Genomic DNA, 8,917 nt, shown 5'->3' on the forward strand with positions numbered 1-8,917 from the left:
ATCTATGTGGCAAAGTTGATGGCTTCAACTTTGCTAAATATAGCTTGGGGCAAATCCATAAAGCCACCAATTATGGAGGGGCTTGAATGCAACTTTGACAAGTCTTCAAGGGCTTCTTTGCCAGCTTAATTAATCAGCTAATAAGCTGATTTGGGTCAGCATATGGACGGTTTTGGGCTGCCCAGTCCTTGTCCGGTTCAGTTCAATCGGTTCGGTTCAACTAGACCACTTTTTCCATAATTAATTAATAATAATTTATTTAACCCAAATTAAATTGGGTATAAATTAAAATTAATTATATTATGAATTAATACACATAATTGGACCTTCTTAGGCTGGAAATTAATTCGCCTTGATACTTCAAATTGCTTTTAAGTTTTGTGCTTCTAACAATGTCTACTGAGCCATTTTTCGCCCTTTGTGCAAATCTGTCGAAAATAACCAAAATTTATCAAAAATAATTATAAAATTAACTATATTTCAACATGTTCATATTTTAAGTGCACTTTAATTAAAACCCCTCTTCATATATATTGGGTTAACACGAGAAGCATGGAAAGATGAGAGAAATAACTACATTTTTCATGAAAATATCTCATTAATTTAATTAATTAAAATATAATATAAAATATCTTATAATAAAATAGTAATAAGATAATAATAAAATATTCCACCAATCATATTTCAACACCAAATATTCATCAATTATTATCATGATAATTATCTTGATTGGAAAAACACCATTTTGCCCTTGTAATATCTCAATCACTTTTATGCCACTTCTCACTATTGGTAAATTTGCAATTTAGTCCCTCTTATTTTTCCATTTTATAAAATTTCTACATATGAGGTATTTTCACTTTTGGTCCTTAGCTTTTTTATATTTATAATTTCTCTATGAATTTCAATATTTACACTAAGGCCACAACACTTTTCATATTTTTATGATTTAGCCCCTGCCTTAAATTAATATGTCGTGTCATACTTCTTGATTCATCTTCATTTGGTAGCCAACGGTCTTCACTTTTATCAATTTATACCTTATTTCACTAAGAATCTATCACATTGTTTACGACTAAGGGGATTTTTGGAATGTTACAATTGATCTCATTCTTATTACGTATATATGCTTGTGGTTTTGAAGACATTGTTGTGATGATATATATATGTGCATTCTTGTGACATGATATGAACGTGAAAATAGTATTGATAATTTGTTATTAAACGATCTCGGATAGAGTTTCAAATATAGTTGGCAGCTATAAGATTTGTTATATCGAGTTATATTTAGTGTTGGTTGTATACTATTTGGTAGTTCTTTAAAGCCCTAGGGTCAAGAACATACTTAGCACTAGGTGTATTTTATAAAATTATTAGAAATTAATCAAAAACCATAAAATTTTATAAAAAGATACATATTTTTTATAAAATTTTATAAAAATTACTTTCCTTATTTTGATTAAATTATTTGACTAAAAATAATTTACGCAAATTGAAAAATGAGAGGAAAAAAAATTAATCCTGATTTTATGATATAGGTTGTTGATGCTCGACATGAGCTTCTCTACTATCTTCAAAGTTCTAAAAGCGGACCTAATAAAGAGTTTGTGGTCAAGCTCGACATAAGCAAAGCGTACGACCACGTGGAGTGGAACTTCATTGAAATAATTATGAAGAAAATGGGATTTGATGGGAAATGGATTGACAAAATTATGGATTGCGTTCGCTCGGTTAAATATACAGATGTAACTATTTTATCGGAAATTTTTATCCCCGAGAGGGGATTCTCCCCTTATTTATTCTTATTTTGTATGGAAGCTTTATCGAGAATGCTTATCCATGCTCAGGAGAACAACATACTTAGTGGTATCCAAGCTAGCAAAAACGGCCCTAAGATAAATCACTTGTTCTTTGCTGACAACGCGTGTAACAGCCCGTTTTTAGTCAAATCAAAACAGAGGTTTTGGGACCAAAAATCTGTGGTCAAAATATTTATTTTATTATTATTTTAATGTTTTCAATATGATAAAATGATTGTGTGAAAGTTTCATTGAGAAATTTTATCGTTTGATTAGTCAATTTGATAAAAAGGACTAAATCGCTTAAAGTGCAAAACTGATGTTCTAATAGATAAAGGTATTAAATGGCTATGAAATTAAATAGAGGAGGTCCTTATGTGGTAAATATATCATTATTAATATAATTGGACATAGATGGACATAAAATGGATGATATTAAATGGTTTTGTAATAAGGTTATTTTAGTAAATTTTAAATACATGTTAATAAATTAGTAAAACAAAAAATTTGTAACACCCCTACCCGTATCCATCGCCAGATTAGGGTTATGAGGCATTACCGATCAAAAGCACAACTTCAAACATTGACATATACACATGAACGAGTCCCAAAAATCAGTCAAAATTTATTTCATGAACTAACATAACACTTATATATTTGAAACATTTCATATCATACTTATTCATATAGTCATATCATTCACATGCAATAAAATGTATTATAACATTCAAATACTAAAAATATTTATAGACTTCAACAAGCTATTATAAATATAATTCATTAACTTAATACAACCACCTCAATCACTGATTATTCAGCTATTATAAATACATGAGTATACACCGACTTTCCAAATTAACTGTTAATGATATCATTACTCAACCCAAACTCAAACATCATTCAAATATGTAATATCAAATGAATTTATACTTAATATCGATGCCAACACATTATACAAATAAATTTCCTAATAAATAATTGCAGCATGACTAATCCAATTTGTATTGAATATTTAATTACAAAGAAAACAATCACATAAGTCACATAGTTCTGCCAAACATTTAAGCATGTTAATACCATGAAATAGATCATTTATGAAGCTTATCTTTAAAACTTAATGAATGTTTTATTTTAGTGACCGAATATTCACAACTATATATATAAACTTCATACTTATCAAAGAACATAAATCTTAACCGAATTTCCAATACCCATATTTTAAATCATTTTATCTTATAAGCATATAATTCAAATGATACATCAAACCACTTCAATACATGCCTAATCACAAATGTCGAACTATATATAGCTTAAAAAGAAATATTCATATCTCCTATCTCATAACCGAATGACCTTAATTCATTTACATTCATATAACTAACATATATACTTATATTAATAGCGTAAATATTGCCATATCAAATAGTAACCATATCATGACAAGATTATTTCATTTTTGAACATAACAATCAACCTGTAATTGCCGAAACAAATATAATTCATTGACTTAATACAACCACCTCAATCATATATAACCTATTCTGTGAATATCTTAGCTGAGTCACCCATACATTCATTCAAAATCATTAACCATTTCCAAAACATAAAAATACCTATCATGAACAACATCACTTCATAACACTTAGCAATATAACCAAAACGATTTCAAGCCACATCCAAACACAAGCGAAATCAAACATAGAAATTAAGCCATTTTCGCATGGCCTTTATACAAAACCAAAATCAACATTTCAAAAGTATGTTCCAGCCTATACATGCCAAAGTTCAGGTTTAACTATATAATTACCAAAATAGTGGATAGTGTGATGAACTTTGCTGATGATCCCCGAGCTTGTAACTTGATCCAAAATCTATAAAACGAAAACACACATATACACAGAGTAAGCTTTTATAGCTTAATAAGTCATAAGCAAATAAACAATCCAAAATATATAATAAATTCATTTTAAACTAACCAAATTATAATAACATTATCATTCCCTAAATTCAAACTACAAATTTCATATATAATATGTTTCATACTTAATTTTCCACCTTGACTGAATGCTCAAGTAATCAAATTTACCAAATGTTATTCAATTTTCATAGTCAAAATGTCATTAAATGACCAAATGTACATATGCTCAAATACACAAACTCAAGGATCAATACATAACATCTTGTACATATATTACTTATTTGGCCGAATATACATACTATAATCACATTTGTCTTTCATTTGCATCAAATGTAATTTATAAGAAATAATCAAGTTATTCACTTACCTTAAATCAGATAAGTAACAAGCTAGCTCATACCTGGCCAATTAGCTCGTTTTACACATTTGATCACAATTATCGTTGCCCGATGAGCAATTCGAAATTAGATAGGACACTCGGATAATCACACATATCGTACAATGCCAACGTCCCAGACGTGGTCTTACATGTAATCACATATCGATGCCACTGTCCCAGACAAGGTCTTACTCGAACAAATATATCGGAATCACATATCGATGCCATGGTCTTACTCGCACACATAAGTCGGAATCCTATGTCATGACATATGTATCCTAGCTATTCCTAATGTTCATACGGGGCTTTCAAACGTCGTAACTCAATCAAAACGAACACGTGAACATGGTTACCAAGCTTATATACATTCAGAATTTGCAATTAAATATTCTCACATTTCATTTTAGCATATATAATTTGCATTTAATTAAAATTAAGTACATCTATTTTCTTATAAACTTACCTCGAACGATGAAAAATCGGTACGAATCGGCTAGTTGACAACTTTAGTTTTCCGCCGATCTAAATCTAATTTTCTATTTTCTTGATTTAAATTAATATAAATTAAACTTATTAAATAAATTATTCAATCAAATTCATCCAAAAACACATAAATGGGAAAATTACACTTCTACCCCTAATATTTCACATTTTTCACAATTTAGTCCATATTGCACAAAACACAAAATATGCAAAATCTCACAACAACATAGTTAGGTCGAACCTTCCTTATATACAAACAAGTCTTTACATTTCATTTATTTGACATATTAGTCCCTCAAATTATTATTTTTGCAATTTAACCCTAATTACTCAAATTCATCAAAAATTCCAATACAGAACATATTAATCCAAAACATATCTTCCAAAATTCATCATCAAACATCACAAAAAAAATCATCAATGGCATAACTCAAAATATTCATCAAAATCAAAAATTCTAGCATGGGTCGGATAGTATTCAAAGCAACGATCTCAAAAACGTAAAAATTATCAAAAACTGAAACCAAACTAACCTTGAATTTGAATCAACAATGGTCGAATACCTAACTTGTCTTTCTTATCTTTTATTTTCAGCAAGAACAAATATAAACACTAATATATGGCTTTGTTTTATGATATGTTTATAATATAATAACTTATTAACTAATTTACCTAATTAACCTTTGATTTAAAATATAAAATCATGTTATAATAAGGCCATTACCCTCCATTGCATGTTATCATGGGCTAATTACCACATAAATACCTCCATTTACAAAGGCAAACACATTTCAGCCTTTACACATTAAACCATTAAATTTTCACTTTACGCAATTAAGTCATTTTGTTTAATTGAGCATTTAAACGACAAAATTAAATCACGAAAATTTCATGAATATAAACTCACACAAAATAAATATAGAAAATAATTTTTGAAATATTTTTCTGACTCAGATTCGTGGTCTTGAAACCACTGTTTCGATTAGGTTCTAAATAGGGCTGTTACAAAATTAAAGTCATCATCTTTTATGGTTTTTCAACCGAATATTGAAAGGAGACGAATCCATTGTTAGGTTTACATTTGGTCAAGCTTCTCATGTCTCATTTAGGTATGATTTTTGTCTCGTTTTTAATGATTTCTATGTTTTTGAGATCGTTGCAGTTTAATCTAGCTAGCCCAGGGACTATTTGCAAAACTGTTAAAGGTTTAGCAATTTTCCATTGATGAATGTTAGTGTGTTTTGATATTTAATGGTAGAAACTGCATGCTTGTTGTTAGATAAACAACATTTGTTAAGTGATTTTTAGTAAAATGTTCAATTAGGGATTAAATTGTGAAATGTGTAAATTTTGTGGTTAAATTGTGAAATAAATGAAAAATATGGACTGTTAGGGACCTAATTAAAATTCATCTAGGATGGGTTTTGGTTGGATTGCATGAATTTGTAATTTTATGATATAAGGACTAAATTGTAAAAAAGTTGAAATGTTAGGGGCAATAATAATGTGTGTTTTGGATTAAATTAAATAGAGAGATTATTAAATAATTTGATTTTTGATTAGATTTAGATCAAGAAAAGTGAAATATGGATTTAGATCGGGGAAAGAACAAGATTTTGGACTAATCAACTCATTTTGTCGTTTTTGCATTCGAGATAAGTTCGTATGTAATAAGCTTTGTTATAATTGTATTTTAAATGCTTTGATATTGCATAAATTGTGAGTACGACTCTACAGACATGTTCGAAAACAATTCGACAATTGTGAAATCCCGGTTGAATCTTAAGAATAGATTAGGATACGAATGACATGTCATTAGGGGTTATTTGATTTGGGTGCTGGTTCGTAAGTCCTATTGGTGGCTAAGTTATCCAAAATGTGTTACGAATACTCATCATCTTGTGTAAGCAGTACCATGTAGCTTCATCATGACCGTTAGCTTGTGTGAGCAGACCCGTTGATAGCTCGAGAGTGAACATTATAGGTGATATGAGATTGAGATAGCTTCGGCTATATATGTGGCACTTAGGGTACGAGTTTCTTGAGTATATGATAGTATTCCGAATGATTATACAGGTATGTACATGAACCGTTTAAGCTTTGAATCGAAGAAACTTGTGAATTTCATATCTAATCTTATGATTGAATATGTGGAAGTCTTGTGAACTAATATAAGTTATATGTTGATATATTCAATTATTTTAATTGTGTATTTATGGTTAATTAAGTTTATTATTATACGAACTTACTAAGATTTATAGCTTAATTTGTCTATTTTCCCGTGTTTTATAGTGATACCGAAGCCAGCTCGAATTTAGGAATCATCGGAGATTGCATCACACTATCAAGCTATCACTTTGGTATTTTAATCTATGTTTATGGATATATGGCATGTATAGGATTATGGTCATTTTGATATATAGTTTGGTAATGAATTTAGTCATTTGAAATGGCTTGTAAATGTTAATGTTTTGGTTTTGTATATAGCCGTGAGAGTTGGCTTAATTTAGTTGATTTGGTTGTGTATTCATATGTGCATATGGCTTTGGTTATGTGTTTATTGATGGATAGGTGATGCTTGATGATAATTGGTAATTAGGGATACTAAATCGTTGAGATATGAGATTTGGTATGTTTGAATTATAGGTAAAATAATGCATGTTTGAAATGTAACCATATTGATGATTTAAGAAAGTGATAATTTGGTATAAATTGAATGGCATATTGTGATATTGTGTGCCTTGTATTTGTTGGTATTGAAATGGTATAAATGATGCTTGGTTGAGGTTAATTGAATGCATATTTATGTCTTGTTTTGGTGCCATTTGGTTTGGTGTAGGTGTATACAAATTTGGGTGGCAAAATGGCTTGGTAAATAGTCTATTTTTGTCGACACGGGCAGAGACACTGGCATGTGTCTCAACCGTGGTGACACACGGTCAGGTTGCACGACCGTGTGTCCCCTGGTGTTAACTTAAAAATCAAGTTAGTATGCTCCACATGGCTTAGCACACGGACGTGTGACTTGGCCGTGTGACATAAGTCAGTACACCCTACAGGTTTGGCACGGCCTAGTACGCGGCCTGGCACACGGGCGTGTGAGGCCATTTTGAAATGGCATATAGGCTGGTTAGACAGGCACGTGGTTGGCTGTGTGACCCAAGTCAGGGAGTTACACAGGGTTAGACACGACCATGTGATCTCATTTCGAATGTCCACACGGCTTGTGACACGGGAGTGTCTTTGGCCATGTGAGACACACGGTCGGGCCACATGGGCGTGTGTCCCCTGTAGTTTGGAAAGTTTTCTAAGTTTCGTAAAAATTTCTTGAGTTACCAGTTTAGTCTCGAACCACACCTTAAGCATGTTTTGGGCCTTGTAGGCATATTAGGGATGATGTGAATGATATTGAATGATGATAATATGAAAATTTAAAATGTATGTGAAATGTGTGTTTAATCGTATAATAAGTCCAGTAATGCTCCGTAACCCTATTTCGGCATTAAATACGGGTAAGGGCTATTACATTTATTGGTATCAGAGCTATAGTTTAGTCGATTCTCAAACTAACACAGCGTATATGAGAGTCTAGCTATACATGCCATATATAACCTGTGATAGTGTGATATCTCCTGACAGTTTTAGATCATGTTTTCATATAGTAAATGAATCCCAATCGAGTTGTACCTGATGATTTCAAGAGTAATGTGCCAACCTCCATTCATGGAGTAGCACAATCGAGTCGAGACTCGTAACAAGTAGCCAGGGAGGAGAGGCCAAAGAAGCCAACTTTCAAATGATGAATGAGTGGTTTATTGTGACAGCCTTAAAACGACCCTAGTTGGAATGTGGTTTCGGGACCACAAAACCGAGGCATAAAAATAATTTGATAGTTATTTTGATGCCTATAATATGTGTTAACTCATGTGTGACATTTTGATGCTTTAATTTAGAGTTATAAATGTGAATTTCACTAGAAAGGACCTAGTAGAAAACTTTGAAAGTATGATGGGGAAATGTATGATGACTAATTAAAGCATGCATGCAAAACAATGGCCTTGCATGTCAAATACCCCTTTTACAAGTGATGGCCGGCCATGACAAGGAGTATGGGCTAAACATGTCATGAAACATGTTTTGTTGGTGCATTAGGGAAACAATAAACAAATAAGCATGGGTAGTAAAGAAAAAAAATGTGTGTGTGTGAGTGAAACCCCCATTGCAGTACATGGAAGAAAGGAAAAGAAAAAATTTTGCTCATCCATTTCATTCTCTCTTGACCGAAAATACTAGAGGGAAGGAGGAATTTTGCTTCATGCTTGGGTTGGAAGAGGATTA

This window comes from Gossypium arboreum, chromosome 5, assembly GCF_025698485.1.
Source record: "Gossypium arboreum isolate Shixiya-1 chromosome 5, ASM2569848v2, whole genome shotgun sequence".
NCBI lineage: Eukaryota > Viridiplantae > Streptophyta > Magnoliopsida > Malvales > Malvaceae > Gossypium > Gossypium arboreum.